The following is an 18,280-nucleotide window of genomic DNA, read 5'->3' on the forward strand; positions in this document are numbered from 1 at the left end:
CCAGTTTAACTGCTGCCAGAATAAAGAGGAATTTAAAAAAAAAAATAATCTATAGGAAAAAATTCCTAACTAGGGGGAAAAGGAAAAAAAAACATCTGGGACTCCAACTGTTTAGCTTGGAGAGGGGGCAAAGGAAGGGTTAAACTCTACCTGTGCATCTGTTACAGATGGCAAGCCAGAGATTTATCTTTGGCCTCTCCAAACACAGAAACAGGGGGGCGTTCACTGACACTGGGTGGAAGCGAGTCTGTAGTGGATAAAAGGAAGTGTTTGGGTTGTTTGGGTTTTTTTGCCCCCCCCCCCCCGCTGTGATACTATTTGTAAACCTCATGTCTATGAATTCTATCATCAACCCAAAAACTTACTGCAATTCATAAAATGCCAGACATCATTGCTCTCATTAAGCAAGCATCCACGATCTCATTAGAAACAACAAAATTTCCCAAGCTAAGGAATATTTAGCTCTTCAAAAAAATGTGCAAAGAACTCAAAAGCCAGAAGTTGTGACAAACCACTCCTGTAGATTCTTTTAATTTTTTTTTTTTTTTTCCCCGCTGGAAAACAAAGCTCCAACACCAAAAGATTTTGGTTCGAGAAGCAAATTGCTTTTAAGCTTCTCCTTCATGTGAAGCCCTAGCTCGACTTCCAGGCTGGGACGGCTTGCAGGGGGAAGCTGTTGGCAGAAGACCCCATCACGGATGGCCCTGGGCTCGGGCTCTGGTCTCCCCCAAAGTTTCCAATGTCCAGAGGTGGGACACACCGCCGGCACCCCTGGCTTTCCTAGACCCTGAGATCCGGGGTGTCTCGAAGGGGCTGACACCCATGCACGGAGGACAGAGTTTTCCCGGTCACCATTTCTAACTCCTTCGGCAAACGCGACCCGAGCAGTTCCCCCGCTCTTCCCAGCATCGCGCTTTCCGATCCCGTTCTCCCTCGGCCCCTCATGCTTAATCTGTCTCATTTGGATGATCTGCATCCAAATCTCCACAATTTTGTCCTTTCGTTCTCGAGCACACGATGTTAGTTCCTGCTAATGCAAGGGCATCAATCGCCTTCATCTTTTCCTATTTAATGATATTTATCCACCATCACATGGGAGAGAAATTGGCTGCAGCTCAATTTGGCAAAATAAATTGGTACCAGTTCAAGCATAATCTCACTAAATACACAGATTTTAATTTCCCCCCTAAGTGAACTATGCTGCATCTGCAATCGTTGTCCTTGGTACAAACTCTGGACACCGGTTTCAAAATCCTGCGTTTTTCGCTGCTCGCAGAAATTCACTTTCTGACCGAACTGTCGTCTTGCTCGGTGCCGTCGGGCGTTTGACCCCGCCGCGCTATTGCAAGGGCAGGTTGGCAGACGCGCGGTGACTCTGCTGACGCCATCCAGTAGCTGAACCACGCGAACTTCTCACTTATACAACTTTAATCTGCTTTATCCTTAAGTCGCTTGATCTAAGGCAACGGATGCTACCAGCCTTGAGCTACCCCACGCTTGCCCCGGGCTGCGGCTGGTCTCACGGATGCTTGGCTGGCACGTGGGACCTTGCCAGGCTCACTGCGCGTTTGCAGCACGGCCTCGACGCCAGCCCAAAGGAAACTCTTGGACCTTGCCGCTTATGAATCCTCCTCCTCCTCCTCCCTTTGGGGGAGTCGTCCCATTTTTGGGGTGTTTTCTCCGCAACGATAAAATTGAGGGAGCTCCAGCTGCGCCACCGGCCCTGGCATCGCATCGGGGGTCCGCGGAGCCCGGGACGGCGTGAATTATTATAGCCCTTCTCCTGCCGTTAGCTGGCAGGAGTCAAGGGAGGCTGCCGTCGGGATTACCCGGCCCCTGAAAGGCTGCAAATCCCTCCTTTGGAAAGGCAGGACGCTTTACTCCTCCTTCAAGGGCCTGAAGAGGAGGCAGAGCATTTAAATTCAATAGCGCAGCTCGGGTACAATTTCACCCCTGTTGTTGTTAATTGCTTGAATATCAGGCAGGCTGATATCGTGATTATTTGTAGACATTTATACCATCCCAGGCCTTCTTTTTTATAACTTTATTTCATTTTCTGCTGTTTACTCAAAGTACCTTTATCATTGCACGCTGATAGTCTGTTCTTTATTGCCCCACTGTGATTGCAAGCAGTCTAAGCATAGTGCAATAACACACATATATAAATATTTGAACAGGAAAAGAAAGTCTGTCGGATTTGCGCTATGGAAGGAATAAATTAAAACAAATAATACCACTAGAGGGACCTTCACTCTGAACGGCGGCACGGGGAGGTCACACACACAGGCCGAGGGGTAACTCCCAGCAAGCGATGGCAAATACCCACACCCCCCCCAAAAAAACCCACCCCGGCGCCCGGCGGCTGCCCAGCCCGGACCCCTTCCCTTCTCCCCTTCTCCCCTCCCGGCGACGTGCTGCTCCAGGCTTATTAGAAACCACAACTGCAGCACCCCGCGCATGTTTGCAGGACTTGGTGTTTGCTGAGGATCACTAAAATAATTCCACTTGAGCACAATAAATGCGTTTTGTTTTTGCAGTTAAAGACCCGAGTAGTTTTAATTAGTTTACTCGGGTCTTTTGCCTTCGGTCCCCACGCAGCGTTGCGGGTTCAAAGAAGAGCCTTTCTGTGTGTTTTCCCTTTTCTTCTCTTTTCTTTTCTCTGTCTCGCTCTCTTTTAACGCTGCCTGTGAATAGTCGAAGACAGGAGCGAAAGACGCTGGACTTAGAAAGTAAAATCTCCAGGAAGGAAAAATGGAGGCAAACACAGGAGCTAATTTAGGCAGGCATAGCTGGTGTTGTTTGTGGTTGTCCCTGACAGCACTGCTGACTCGAAAGCACCTGTGTTTGCTCACTAGCTTTCCCCAATCTGCTAGAAAATGGCCCAAGCATGTCACATGGCAGCGAGATAGTCCAAGCGCCATGGGAATAAAAAAGCCTGAGCTTTTAGCGGAGTTAATCATTAATGCGCCTTTTCTTTGTCCCATTCAGGAGTGCTGACAAGCGCTTTGATATTTCATATTTGCCATCAGGTCAGCGGCAGCCATACCCAGGTACTAATGAACAGCCTGGCTCACGCCTCCCCGTTTCATTGCCCGCCCGCCGGCTGCAGATTTCCTTTCACCTGCCCTCGGCTCCCTCTGCCTACGCCTGTGTGTGTGTGTCCATACACCCCTGCACGTCTATATAACCCCTTTCCCAGCTGGGTCGGGCTCCCAGCAGGTCCAAGCCCCTGCAGAAGAGCTCCCCCTGATTTTACACCAGCAAGCCTGCAGCTTCCTCTGCTCCCACCTCGGACTCTTTCATCTTTCCTTTGGGATAACACACGGGGCTAGCACGTTTGAGATGTCAGCCAGCTCCGCCGCTCCATATTGGTCATCTGAATACAGCGCTTTGTATTTCTTAGCAGCTGTCAATTTTGTGTGTGTGTGTGTGTGCGTGCGCTTTGGGGCTGAGCAAATAATCCCTCGCGAATAATGTATGGATGGGGAGGAATGCAGACTGCCTCGCTCCGCTCCTCTCCTCCCTCCCTCCCCCCCCCCCCCCCCGGTGTCACCAAGGGCCTTGAATATTTTCTGCATTGCATTTCTTTTTCCAAATGGTTTGCCAAGGGCCTGATTCTTCCAGGTGTTGGGGCTGGGGGGGGGAAGGACGACACGGGTTTTAGGACCTCACCTCTTGAGGACACGGTTTAAGAGGAGAGCGAATGGTCTCCCTTCCCGGGTGCGCTGATAAAGGCACCGGTGGCCGGTTCTGCTTTCTCCGACTTAGCAAATAAAATGCATTTGTTTGTGCCAGTTTTGAACAGAAACCCCCATTCCGCAGCGTAAAGGACAGGTAGGTCCCCAGGCCCCCATAAAGCTGCTGGGGGAAAGTGATTTGTGCCAGCTTAAACGAGAATCACAGTCAAACTTCAAGGTGCTTGAACTTTTCCCTTGACTCCGTCAAACCCTGACAGAACGCTTTGCTCACCCGCCCCGAAAGCCGAGCCTGCCAAACCCACATGGTGACGGAGGCAGAACCACGCCAAGGGTCTTCTCAGTCCTTTGTCCCTCCATTTATACCCCCCAGATGTGGAAATCCAACTGAAACCCCCCATGCTCCCAGCCGGAAAGCTTTCGCCCCCGATGCCTTACTGATTCTGCAGCTGGCAACCACCGACGCAACGGCCACGCCGACGTTAAAGGAACAAATGCTTCTTATTAAGTGCAGCCGCATGTAAGAGAGCCCTGATATTGCATTTAGCCACCGGCAGGTAGGACAAGCCCTTGCTCAGCCAGAGCACGGATGAGTGCCCCTTTTCCCTCTGCAGCGACATCCAGGTTCGGACACTCAAGTACCTTTAAGGACTTCATGCAAGTGAGGTTTTCCCCTCGCACCCCTGCAGATGGAAAGCGTGTCAAATGCCAAATCTAACGAGCAATTAAATGGTTCCTTAGCTTTTTGGTCCCCTGTTGCTGAGACATGCTACCTGCATCCTTCTTGGGGCTGTCTATGGAGGCCAGATGGAGCACGTTGGGAAAATACAGTGGGTTTCTCCGTTTGCTCCATGGGTTTACGTGTTGCCCACCCTGGGATGCCCGTGGCTGAACTGTTGAAAAGGCAACCGGGGTTGCAAACCATCCTCCTGGCAAGAGGAGACGCAGGAGCTGCACTCGGGAGGTGCAAGGCAGCCGAGAAGTTTCTTCTCGAGCAGTTCTTGGCCCAGGGAGCCCTGCCACCACGTTCCTCGTGAACTTGGCGTGCCCCAAAGCCACCAGAGGAATGTGGGGCCGGGCCACCAGCTCCTTGTGCCAGTTGGTTTGGTTTTTTTTTTTTTTCAGATCAAAGAGGAAACTCCCTTAAATGTCATAGATTTGTAAAGGCCAGCTAATGGTGACTCACGGAGATAAAATTCCCAAGGGCGCTGAAGGAGCCTGGAAGCCTTGGTACCACAGGCTTCCTATGGGACTGAGCTGTGTCTGGAGAGGTGGCCAAGGTCACCAACATGCAGAGAGCAGCCCGCCGCTGGCTTAGGTCTCCAGTGCCTCATGGGACGAAACACCTCGTGTGATGAGGCACCCGCACCCTTAATTCTGTGGGTGATGGAGGTGTTGGATGTACCAGTGGGCTCCGAGGGGGACTGGTAGGCTTAGGTGAAGGAAGAACGCGTGTAAGAACGTAAGCATCACCCAGTCTGGTCAGACCAGAGGAACAAACAGTCCACACCTGGCCTTTCAGTAGTAAATAATAGACGTCTAGAGAAGATTAGAAGGACAGGATACACGCAGTGATATTTTTCCCCGAGTGCTCGTCCTCACGCCTAGAGACCCCAATGGCTGAGAGAGAGGAGACATTTTGTATGCAATAGCCCCTGCAAATTTAACCAATCCCTTTCTAAACACACGTACCTATAGTGTCCTACACATGTACCTATAGTGTCTTGCACACATACTTCAGATTGAAGTAACCCTGGTGTGAGAGCCTGTATGCCACAGTTTGTGTCAAACACGTGGGACCGCGTCCTGAGCTCAAAGCCAGCCCAGGGCAGCACCACGGTCCGCAGCCCGATTTCCTAAAAACCAGGTAAACATTGCAGCCCCAAGGCCACCGAAAGCTTTGATCTCCACCTTGCCTTTCGAAACATCCAAGTCGGTACAGCTGCTTTGCAACGAGGGTCTAGCAGCACAGCTATAACAAAGGACGCAACTTAAAAATACTCCTGCGTAGCTGAGAGCCAGCTTGCACCCCTCGGAGGCAATAAAACCAGCCGTGCACACACCCGTGAGGCCAGGTCTCAGAGGGCTCTTCTGTCCTTGAGAAATGCCTGCACGCTCACGTCACAGCCAAGGGCTCGTTGGCCACAACGACGAAGTTTAGCACACGCAAAGCCACGGTCCCTGCACCCCCAGCTTTAGCCCCTTGTGCTTGTTCACTCCTTTACTTTAACTTTTTAAAAACAGCCAAGCAAACGTGAGGGTTTTAAAGTCAGGCCATGGTGCTACACCTCACGGAGTAGGAGGGAGAGCCCTGCCACGGAGGACGAAACCAGAACCCGGTGCTTGCTGCTACTCACGGGTCCCATCTCCCCGCCTTGGAGCCACCACACAGGTACCACCTCCTCCTGCTCCTCCTCCTCCTCCTCCTCCTGCTGCTCCTGCTGCATCCCAGGTGGGTGAGGATGCCTGGGCCCTCTTTGTAGGGTGGGGCTCCCCAGGACTGGCCAAGGGGAGGGTGGGGAGGGCTGGCCGGTGTTTACACTCCCTTCCGCCAAATCCCAGCACCGTGGAGGTGGGAAGGGGCCTCTGGACCTCTGCCTGGCCAGCCCGTAGCTTCCCCACGTCCTCCTGCCCAAAGCTGGCAGCGGTGGTTGGTTTGACGCTCTTGCTTTGCTCGGTTAATGGAGCAAATTAACTGCAGCTTGCTCTGCTCTGAGTTAAAGCTTTCAAAGAGCTAGAGGAAAGATTTTGGTGGCTTTCCGTAGGCTTTAGCTTGGAGCTGGCTACGTCTTCCAGCTGAGGATGCAGAGCTGGGCTCTGCTGCAGGGGAGAGCCGGGAGGTTAATGCAAGGCTGGAACAAGAGGCCAATGTGCGTTGCAGGCAGGGACCAGGGCTCGCCGTCAAGCCGCTCGGGAACGTTGAGAAATGAGTTGGCTGTGGCGTAGGATCAGCCCCCCGGGGAGAAAATCCAGGGTGCTAAAAGGTTCTTTAATCTGGTGGGGAGAAGATAAATGGGAACCGGTCGGCAGGCCCTGCTCCCAGGCGTAGCCACGCTGGAAGCGGAGCACAGCTTTCTAGTAGCACAAGTGATTAATGAGCACAGCAGACTAATTATGGTCCTCTCCGGCCACAAAGCTCTAATCTAAGAGGCGTTCTTAATGAACTCCTGAGGCTGCGATTGGACTTCTAGGGTAAATCACTTACATTTTAACACAGACGTAGGAAACTGCTCTCCGAGTTAGCAACCAAAGCTCATTCATAATTGCTTGTTTAAATATTTTTCCTTCTTCGTCGCTGCAGTCAATTTGCCGTGTGCATCCTATGCAGAGGTGAAGCCAGCCAAAAAGGAAGCTTTCCTGGAAAAATAACAAAGGTACTTTCAGCCACAGAAATCCCCATCTCAAATCCAAACAGGGAAGCCTCTGTCCCTTGCCAGTGTAGGCAGGGTTTCCGCCTGCCTGCTATTTGACATAGCAGAAGAGTTAGCTTAGGCAGGGGAAGGGGAAGGGGCCGCTTCTCCTGCTGCGGGGTGGAAATCCTTGTCTTTCTAGGCGCTCTTTCCAAGCTCAAGTCTCGCGCTCGGTGCTGACGGGCTATTTATTAGTCCCTGCATTACCTTGCGAGGGCGGATAATAGCTGAAGGCAATGCAAACACCCGGGCAGAAGAGGCAGCCGCTGCCCGGCGATGGCATGTTGCATGGAAAAGCCGTGTCACCCCTATTAGCTGCTTCATTTTGACTGGAGGAATGAAAAGCCTGGTTCCTGCAGCTGGGGGCTCAGTTGCAATCGTCCAGCTGTTTGCAGTGAATGCACGGTTATTTCATGCGAGTTTGGGGTGCAAAGGGAAAGGACGTGAGGGTGCTCAGCTTGCCCCCCCTGCTCGCCCATGCACAGTACGCTGCATCCAACCTGCCAGAGCAAGCCTGGGGCATGCAAGGGAGAGGGGATGTCCTGCCCAGCTCGGGAAAGGGAGGTGTCCGCAGCATCCTCAGGATCGGTCCCGCAGCGCCAAAATGATGCCGAGCCAACGAATGAATCTGAACCCTTCCTAGCGTTGTTAGTGACCTTCTCGGTGACCCAGGGCCGCTCGGTTAACCTCTCATGATAATGAGATAATGAGAGCCTCCGATGGGTAAATATGCAATTACAGGGGCTGCTTCAAGAGGGCAGGGGTGGCCGGGCAGCGGCCGCTGCAGCCCATCGCACGCGCAGGTAGTCCCGAGCACCCTCCGGCTCAATTAATGGGGAAGAAAAGCGTCTTTGCCCCCACGGCAAGGCAGGGCAGAAGGAGCCACGTGCTCAGATGAGTGCCCAGCAGGTACATCTGAGTGGGTCAGCAGGCCAGGCGTGTTTGCTTTCCTATCTTCTATTATTAACAAGGAGCTGGACATTTCCCACGGCGCTCATTACAGCCAAGAGAGAGGAGAGGGCGAGCGGCACAGGCGTGCTGCAGGAATGCCCTGGTTTTGCTCAAATAAAGGCTTTAAGCTCCTTTCTGCACTGGGAGGGGACGTATCTGACATCGCTGAGATCAGGGGGCTTCGGTAACAGGGGGAGCCATGCAGCCACAGCGGCCCCCTCCATCCCACAGCACCCTGAGCTGATTCCCACCCGCCTGCTGGGACCTCCAGATCCCGTGTTGTCCCCTCACCTTCACCCCGCTGGGTCTGGGAAGAAAGGGCTTGGCTCGCTTTCAGGAAACCCAGGCAGGCATCAGTCGTCTTTAGCACCAACATTTTCACGGCAGGCCCCTTGCAGAGGGGATGTTTCACAGGCTCGAGAGGGTGCGGAGCCGGTGTGTGCATGCTGGGGCATCTCTAGGTGACGCTTGTGACCTGCCACCCCTCTCTGTCATGAGAACTGGGCAGTGCAAATAGAACAGTCGGGTGCTAGGTTCTGAAATAACGCGGTGCTCGGTGCTTGCGTGGATCTCAGCGCCACGAGATGTGGCTGTGACCGGAGAGCTCCGAACGACCTTCTGTAACGCTTGCAACGAGGCAAGTCACGGGGAGCAGGTCCATCAAGGGTGGTTAAGCACCAGGAGATACCAACATCTTGTGAAAAAGCCTACAGCAGCACACGAAATAGCTTAGAGAACCCCCCCCCCCGCCGCTTGGCACGCGGGGATGGAAGGGACTGGAGCTGGGGGGCTCCTGCGGGTGCCGGCCGTCCTCCCTCCCTCCCTCCCTCCCCGCCGGGGTGGCTGGCTCCCTGCTGCGCAAACACGGCCGGGCGAGATAAGGCGTGTGTGCACAGCACTCCGCCAGGAATTCGGGGCCCGGCCCCCCGCCGTGGCCGCCTTCCCGACAGCCACCTTCGCCCGGCTCGCTCCCCGCAGCAGGGCTGGCCTCGTGCCCCCTCGCTCTTCGGGTACCCGTCGGGGACGCGCAGAGATGCTCCCGCCGCAGCATCCCCGCCACGAGCCATCGCACTGGGGTGATGCAGGAGCTGACACGGGACGTGCAGCCTCCCTCTCCCCCCACCCCCCCCAAAAAAAAGGCCGATGAGGACATCAGGCGGAGCGGGAGGGAGTCGGGATTCGCCGCGTGGCGTTTGGTTTTTAGCGTGGGTGCAGGTAACGGGGCTGAGTCACGCTGGCAGCGGGCAAAGACGGAGCCCGGCTTCCCCGGCAGCGGCAGAAATGCCTCCTCGCCCTCCTGCCGCCTCAGCGGAGGACTCGGAATAAAAAAGGCTGGTTTTAAAATTAATACAGTGATACCTAGGGGATTAATCTTCCCGATAAGCAGACAGCAGCATGACCGAATAGGCCCGTGGTTCAAACAAAGGTTTCTGTTGAGTAGGACCAGGTAAAAGACGGATGGTTTGTTAAACATTGCCAGCATACTTTGCTAGTGCCATTCCCCGGTCACAGGTAATGGCAGCCGGGGCATTGTGCGGCAGATGCAGTTGCTAATTTCAGCCAACTTAAACGCCATTTCTTATCTTTGTTGGTCTTGCTGAGATGAAGGTGGTTTCAGGATTTTGAATGCACTACACTCGTGCATGGAAAACATTCCTGACGGTCTCAAGATGTTAAAAAAAAAAACAAACCCACCCAGCGTGGCTGGCCAGAGACGAGCAGAGCGGGGTCCGCTGGCCCGGGGGCTCCCCGGCTTTCGCAGCAGAAGCAAGTTGGGGGTGGCAGCTCCGCCCTCCGCTTCGCCTTCCCCCTTCCAAACGCATTAGGCAAGGTCCAAGGAGCGCCCAAAACGCGTTGAGCAATCTGGACTTTGCCCCAGCCTTTCGACAAGGGCTGTTCGTCCTCCCCAGGTAGCTGCTCCTCCGCCTTTTACCCGGGGGGCCCGTCCCGTGGAAACAATTCTCCCTAAAAGCTGGGAAAAACCACGGGACCAAAAACTGGCTCTGCAAACCGCATCACCGCGCAACCTCTTTCTTATTTCCCCAGCGGTTCTGCAAGCGAAAGGGCTCGCTGGCTCTACGCGGGGAGGCTTGGGCGGCAACGTCAGGGCAGATCACATCAACTTCTCTGCTTCTTCACCACCTTCTCTGCTTCTTCCTTCCCCGTGTCGCCCACCAGAAATTAAAACACTAAAGAATGGCGTGTCAGGGCCACTCGGGTGCTCTTCGGCATCAATTATCATCACTCCAAAGGTCTCGGCGGCTCGCACCTATGTAAGAGCCCCATCTATTTTGATTTCCACCCAGACGGGGTTCCTGGTGTCGCCCTGTCTGTGCGTCCCTCCCCTCCTAACCCTTGAACTCCTTGGCCGGTTTCAATCAGATTTGTCAAGACAATAGCCGTCTGGAAGCTCATTAAGTCCTTAGCGGGGTTTGTGGACATAGGCATCTGTGCGCAGGCAAGAGGCTGGGGGATGGCCGCGGGGTAAAATCCCCCCACCCAGGACCCCTCTTCCTTCCCGGGAGAGCCGGAGCCCATCGCCCCGCCGCCTGAGACGGTTTTTCCCCTCACTTTTCGGGGGAGTTTTCCCCCTTCCTTTAGAATCGTTCTCGGTGTTTTTCCTCGAATTGGACGCTTGCAATCTCTCTTTTTTCTGTAGCCGGGATACCTTGGTGGTGGTGGTGGGGATAATTAATGGCATTATAACACTTTTTATTACTCTCTTAGGTGTCTTAACAATGCTGAGTCACACCGGGGGATTAGGACAGCTACAGGAATATGAAATCCTTTGCAGGGCCGGGCCAGCGGGCTCTGCCAGAGGCAGCAGGCAGGCAGGCAGGCAGATTTCTGGAGGCTGGGACGGGGCCAGGAGCTGGAGGTGTCTTCTGGGAGGCATCCCTGCCAGGCAGGACCTACCTGGGATAACACAAGCCTGATCACACGCCGTGCTGGATATTTCCTGTGTTGCACAGTCGTGCACGGAGGAGATCCGTGACCGTCCTGATCCCCCGGGATATTTGCTCCGCAACCCCCCCCCCAACACCTCGGGCCAGATCTAGGGTGCCTAAACTTCACACAAGCCCAGCGGTGCCTCCGGTCCAGGCACCCTGATGCGTGGAGGCAGCCAGTAATTAAATGTAGGCTGTCCAAAAATCCCGAGAAAAAGATTTATTTTTCCCCAAAGGTTAGTTGATATTATTATTATTATTATTATATCATCATCATTATCATTATTATATTGTTATTGTTGTTTTTATTACTACTATTATTATTATTTTGATATTGGAGCAGAACCCCCTCAATATGGACCTCAACTTGACTTCGTTTGCATTTTGTCAGGGGGATTTGTTTGACTCCTCCGAAATGGCTGGTACCTGTGGCCGCCAGCCCCTGGGTGCAAGGGGCTGGGTGATGAGGAGCTCTGGCCCGGCTCAGCCGTGGCACGGGCTGCTTCCCCTTCTCAGCTAAAGGCTTCAATTTATAGTAGGGAAGAGGAGAATGAAGCTTAACCAAACTACGTGCACGTGTATCGACACACATCATGGGCCGCTGTTCTGGGTCAGCCAGCTCGGCTCGTTTAATCGCTGCATGAAGCATCTGTGGTTTGGCTAACACCAACAGCCGCTGAAAAAACGAAAAAAGGAAAATATCTGACAAGATATCAAATATATGTCTTTTCTCCCCCGTCTTCTCTACCACTCATCCCAGCCACGCTTCTTGGGGAAAATGGGCAGAGGCGAAGCGATATGTGCTTGCTCCGGCCCTGTCCCAGCACCGTCTGCAAACAGGACGCATGGGATGGCTTGATGCGAAGAACGGTTGATGCTCTCTCAGTACATCCTCTTCATCATGGCTTGCTTCTCCCACCGGTTTCCACCCCCCCCATCACGTCCGCAGGTTCTGCCGGAGCCCCAGGGACGAGCCCTCCAGGAGCGAGGCGACCCGAGGAAAGAAACGACGTGCCCCAGCGCGGCTCTGCCCCGGCTCGGCGAAGCCTGTCCCCCCCAACCCCGGGGCGAGGGGTCCGCGGGGACCGGGGACAGGTCCCAGCACCCAGTCGGGATGCGGCCGCCCCGGTTTGGCGGGTGAGCGAGCCCTGGCACCGCTGGGGCGGTGGCGGAGATGGTGCCTTACGCCAAGGCACCTTATCTCGTGGCAGAGAAACCCGCAGCAGAGCCATGCTGGCAGCGTGTTCCTGCCAGAGGCATTATATTCGCTTTGAAAAAAAGACAGAAGAATTCAAGCGCCAAATATATTGTTCCGGTAACTGTAACAGAAATGACTCTGGGTCTTGCCAGGTTACAAAGCTCCTGTTAAGTAGCTCCTGCCGTGTTGCAGTTAGTGCCTATTGTTATTGCGGAGCACCCATGCTCCCGTTCAGGATCACCCCGCTTTGAAGTAGGTGAGGCGGGCTCCGCTCTTTCCTCTTTGCTTTTTTTCTTTCTTTTTTCTTTCCCCCCCCCCCCCCCCCCGCGCACCCTCCCAAAGCCCCAAGTCTATGATTTAGGCTGGAAGCAGAGCCTTCAAAAGCAGCAGGGGAAATTTGGCAGGCATCGACAGACGCACACCCCCCCCCCTCCCCAAATTTGTGCTGCACAGGCACGAAGGGGAGAGAAGTAGCGTTGGCTCCGGTTAGAGAAGCTCTGGGGTTTGATTATTGGGTTTATTTCTGATTCTGAGTGACTCAGGGAGGGGCGGGGAGCGCCTGTGCTACCATGAGGTGTCAATGCGATGGATGTAGGAAGGTCAGAGAGCTGTCGAGTTTCAGAGCAGGCGTCTAGGCAGGTCGGGAAGTCTCCAGCGGGGCCGTGGGGATGCTCTCCCCACCCCTTTCCAGGCGAGGAGGTCTCCTGAGCCAGACACAGGGTTTCTTGGCACTACCCTGCGGTGGATCTCCCCTCCAAGCCGTTGCACGACTGTCCCTTGAGCCCAGGTACCCCTCCTGCACCCAGGGCATCCCTCGGGAAGGAGCTGGGGCAGAGCCGGTCCACGCTCCGCAGCCGAGCCCGCGGACTTTCTCTCTGATGCTCCTTCTCCCAGCTTATGGATTTTATCCAATTTAAATGGCAAGGATTTAAAATGCCACCTGAGTTAAAAGGGCCTGATTAAAACCGTAGCCTCATCATATTTCTTAAACATGCAGTTGCATTGCTGTATTTACATTAGTGTCAACTTTAATTTAAATCCTGCATAACTATATTTGCTCCCCTAAATTCATTCGCCAGGAACACAGCGCAAATTACTCTGCACTAACCGCACTTTCTCTTTGTCTATGGCGGAGTGGTTTGGAAATTAGCACCGTAAGTGAGTGGTGGGAAGTGTCATTCCGCCTCTTTAATGTCTCATTAATTAACCCGTCTGGGCCGGGAGCAGATCGATGCCCCGAGATGGGCGAGATGCCGGCCCCGGTTTGGCAGGAGCAGGGGTGCTGCCTGGCTGCGAGCCGCTGGGATTACTCGGCTTTGGCTGCTTGTAAGGCTGCTCCGGGTTTATTCCTCACCCTTTCGGGTGGCGGGTTGGGCTTGGTTTGGGCAGGTTTGTCCCGTTTGAGGGACTTGAGGGGCTGCTCCATCGCTGTCGGGTCTGAGGCTCGAGCTGTCGGCGAAACGGCGGAGCCTGGGCGCCCTAAAATGAACGCCATCAGTTTTGCTTTAGCGCTATGCCTTCAAAACTGGAAATCAAGTTGGACTCGATGATCCTTATGGGTCCCTTCCCACTTGAGATATGCTCTGAAATACGAATAGGATTAAATAAAATAGAGTACCCCAACTGCGAGGGGTGATGAGATACCGCTCGGGCATAAAAATACTGCCGCTGTGAAGTCATAAAAACTCTTTCCTTGAGGGACTGCATGGCCGGACACCTCTGGACCGCTGTCGTTTGCTTGCGACGGCTTCGCCCCACGGATGCAGGGCTCGTCGGGGTGCTGCAGCATCCCCGGGGACAGCCAGGTGCTCGGCGACTTCAGGGACACGTGGGGTCAGCTCTTAAGGCAGCGCAGAGACAATAGGAGCCCTCCTGCCTTTCAGCCCGTCCTCCTGACCACCCACCAGGGAAGAAGGGGGAAAAGGGGGGAAAGAGGAAAAAAAAAAAAAAAAAAGGAGCCACAAAAAAAAAGCCCCGTCGGTTTCTCAGATTTTAAACCCGGTGTTTCCTGCAGGTGTGCTCTGTGACTACAAACGCTGAACGTGATCTCAGCCGGGCAGGCATTTTCTTTAGTCCTCAGCCTTTTTGCCTTTTCACCTCGTAAAACCCTTTCAAGCTAAATAAACCTTACTACAACAGAGCCGCGCGGCGCAGCCCGGCTCCCAAAACCAACAGCCTGGGGTAGGACAAAGAGTAAAAATAGCAAAGCATCCCCACCGGCATCAGCGCTTAGCTCGGGCAGTAAGACCAGCCTGCGCCGTAGCGTCCGACCTTGCTACGTATTTATTTTTAATTACAGCCTTTGCCTGCCCGATCGGCAATGACATCGTTAAAGCAAAACAAGTGGCGGCCCGGGCGGATTAGAGGAGGGAGGGTGATCTTCAGGGACGCCGGGCGCAGGGAGGGAAGGGGAACGGAGGCGGCTGCCTGAGTGCAGCAGGAGCTGCCCCTGCAAGGGTATTGCCATCAACGCTTGCCATCGCTGACATCCAGGCCGCAGGAGACGGCTCCCACCGCTGCGTTGCAAGGACAACGCACGCTTCTGCATGGTAAAACGCTCGTGGCTGGCGGTGCCTTAAAGAAAGACGAAATACCGCGTTTCGCAGCTCGGCGTCTCCAGCCCACGATGGCGGGCAACGTCCTTTTATCTTTTTGGAGCGTGGCGCTTCTGCGGCTGGGACCGCTCGCTCTGAACGAGGACGCGATGGCACACGCGCGTGTGCGTGGGGACGGGCAGGGGCACACGCAAGGAAAGGCGTGCAAGGGTGCACCGCCGGCGCCTGGGTTGCTCGCCCAGCCCGGGCAGCCTGGCACGACTCGGTGGGAGAAGGGAGACCTGAGCAGGGGACAAGGGGACATAGTGGCAAAGGCGGCAAAGGTTTTCCTAGCCATCCCCGAAGAAGAAGCAAAAGCAAGCTGCTGGGGGGGGGATGAATTGCCCCCAAGCGTTGGCGAGTGGCCCCGGGGGCGAATACGGCGTCCGATACACCGGGGAGGGCGTTTCGCGGGGGGAAATACAGTAAAGGCGAGGCGAGATTTGGGTGGATAAGTAGAAGGCCTGACTTAGCCGCGACGCCGCAGCTGTGCTCTTATCTGGCCGGAGGAAGAGGCTGAACAACAAAAGGGGCTAAGAAGCCGGGTTGATGCATGGGAAAGCCATTGGCCGAGCATTGTGGCTGCCCTTCTGCTGAGCAAATAGTTCAAACTGTTCATTCCCATCTCCTATTCTCTCCCTGGTACATTGTTTGTGTCCTTGCATTTCATTCTGCGAGGAAGATTGCTCTCTGGGCCTATAAGCAAACAGTCCAGAAAAGAGCCAACTATCCTCTCCTTTTCCCTGGAGAACTAGCATTTTTATTTCAGCTCCAAGCTGTCAAAGAGCTGGAGAGTTTATGTCAGTATCCTGAATTAATTGCTTTAAGCTGGAGCAGCCTATACCAGCCACCAAATGTCCAGAAGATGTTTATTAATAATGTTTCCTCTAGGTTTTTTGGTGGGTTTTGGGTTGGTTTTTTGTTGGGGTTTTTTTTTTTTTTTGTGTTCCAAGCTGTGCTCTCACATACAGTGCCCTCTATTCCCAGCCAAGGCGGCGCGCCTGACACCGGGCGAGGGTGGCGAAATGAAAGCCGCTTATAGGGAATTAATAAAAGCTCCCGAGGCATTGTCAGCCCCGGCACTCGACATGTCGGCGCGGCGGGCACGGCCGGCGGCTCGGAAATCTCCCGTTAGGACTTTTCGGGCGACGGGAACGAGAGGAGGAAGATGAATTGCTGGCGGGATCGAGAAGGAGCGAGCCCTTGTTTAAACACAAATATCTTTGGTAATTAACAAAAGTGGCGAGGAAATTACTGATGGAAAAAAAACACATGAAAGGTAAATGGTTTTGTGTTTAAACATGATATATTTTAAAGTGTTCCCCAGTGTGAAAGTCCCTGTTTAAGGGAATGAAGTAATAAACCAATTTATATACCAATAGAAAGTCGAGATCCTGAGTGCCTTTGTGTAAATTTTCCACTTGACTTTTCATTATCTACCTGAACAAAATCAATCTATATGTATGGGATCAACATGCAATATGAGAGATAAAAGACGAAATAAATGTGCTTTGCATATCCCGCAGATAAAAGCCACTGGGCTCCAGGCGCTGCCTCCTTTCCAGGCAGATGCATTTTCGAAAATAAATCATTTTGCAAAGGAAAAGAGAGCAAAGCAGAGTGGTGCTTCTTAAGTGTTTACTCCCTCGCTTGAAATATTGATCCTGTCAAATCAACAGTGGTTAATAAGTAACTCGGGGAAAAATATGCCGGCGCTCTCTTTGCTCCCTGCTGTAGCACAGACCCATCTCTCGTCCCTCTCCGGCTCCCAGGCAGCAGAGACTCGGAGCGTCCTCGCTGCAGGCTGGACATCTGAGCAGAGCCCGGACACGCTTGCAGGGCCCTTTGTAGGGTGGAGCAGATAAAAAGGAAGGCGACAGAGGCGGGAGAGTGGAGACAGATCCCCCGCATCCCGCAGGAAGCCCTGAAACCCCAGGGCATTTCGGCATCCCGAACCCTGCCGCATCCCAAACCCTGCTGCACCCCGAACCCTGCCGCATCCCAAACCCTGCTGCATCCCAAACCCTGCTGCATCCCAAACCCTGCTGCATCCCAAACCCTGCCGCATCCCAACCTGCCGCATCCCAACCCTGCTGCACCCCGAACCCTGCCGCATCCCAAACCTTGCTGCATCCCAAGCCCTGCTGCATCCCAAGCCCTGCTGCATCCCAAACCCTGCCACACCCCAAACCCTGCTGCATCCCAAACCCTGCCACATCCCAAACCCTGCCGCATCTCAAACCCTGCTGCATCCCAAACCCTGCTGCATCCCAAAGCCCTGCTGCATCCCAAACCCTGCTGCATCCCAAACCCTGCTGCACCCCAAACCCTGCCACATCCCAAACCCTGCCGCATCTCAAACCCTGCTGCATCCCAAACCCTGCTGCATCCCAAGCCCTGCTGCATCCCAAACCCTGCCACATCCCAAACCCTGCCGCATCTCAACCCTGCTGCATCCCAAACCCTGCTGCATCCCAAGCCCTGCTGCATCCCAAGCCCTGCTGCATCCCAAACCCTGCTGCATCCCAAACCCTGCTGCACCCCAAACCCTGCCACATCCCAGCCCCCTCGCTCATTCCTCATGGCCTTGCCTGCAAATGGAGATAGCATCCCATTGCATCGGCCGCTTGCGCACCGAGGTGGCTCGCCCTTGCCTCGCCTCAGCAGGAGCCATTCCTGACCCAAACTATCCCCAGTTTCATCCGAGGGAAGCGTATTGCTGTCGGGTGGGGAATCAGCTCTACTAAATTGGGTTGATGGGCAAACCAGAGTAACGTTTCTGGGGCGTGGGAGCAGAGGGCGTAGGGCAGCGCAAGGAAAACGCTCCCGATTTTTAAAAAATGCATCCGTGAGCACAGATTTTGCTCAAGCAGCCTCAGCACCCCCAACGAACCCAGCAGTTGCTGCGTTAACAGCAGCTAAAATACCCGTCCCTGCGGTGTTATAACCCAGAGCCTGGAGAGCCCCGGCCGAGCCCCCCGGCCTGTCGCCGCAGTTCGGGTGACTTCTCCCTCGGCTCGCCCCTTCTCCTCCCCTCTCCCTCTCCCAGGACCTGACCGGCATTTGGCTTTTTGCTACGACAAAGCCCGTCTGGTTTCATGGAACCCAACGTCTCGGAGAGCTGGGTAATAGCAGCCTCTCTTTTTTTTCTTCTTTTTCTTTTTTTTTTATGGTTAGGTGAAGAGGCAGGAACTCCTCGTGGGTTGTTTGGTTTTTTTTTTTTTCCCCTTTAGTAACAGGATATAGAAAAGGTTAAGAGGCACTTCAGCAGATACAACCCCCTCCTGGGCACGGAGGGTTCTTTATTTCTGCGGAAACCCCGTTTCTGCAGCGGCAGAGCCTGTCACCCTGGTTGATGTATTCCTCCTCCTAGCACCCTCGTGCCAGGGGAGAGCGGCCCCGCTCAGGCCGACGGGCAGGGAAGCACCTGCCTCCCGCTGATTTTATTTCTTTGAGGGTCTCCACACATCTCCCGGCTCTGGCA

The sequence above is a fragment of the Gymnogyps californianus genome, chromosome 3 (genome assembly GCF_018139145.2).
Source record: "Gymnogyps californianus isolate 813 chromosome 3, ASM1813914v2, whole genome shotgun sequence".
In the NCBI taxonomy this organism is placed as follows: domain Eukaryota; kingdom Metazoa; phylum Chordata; class Aves; order Accipitriformes; family Cathartidae; genus Gymnogyps; species Gymnogyps californianus.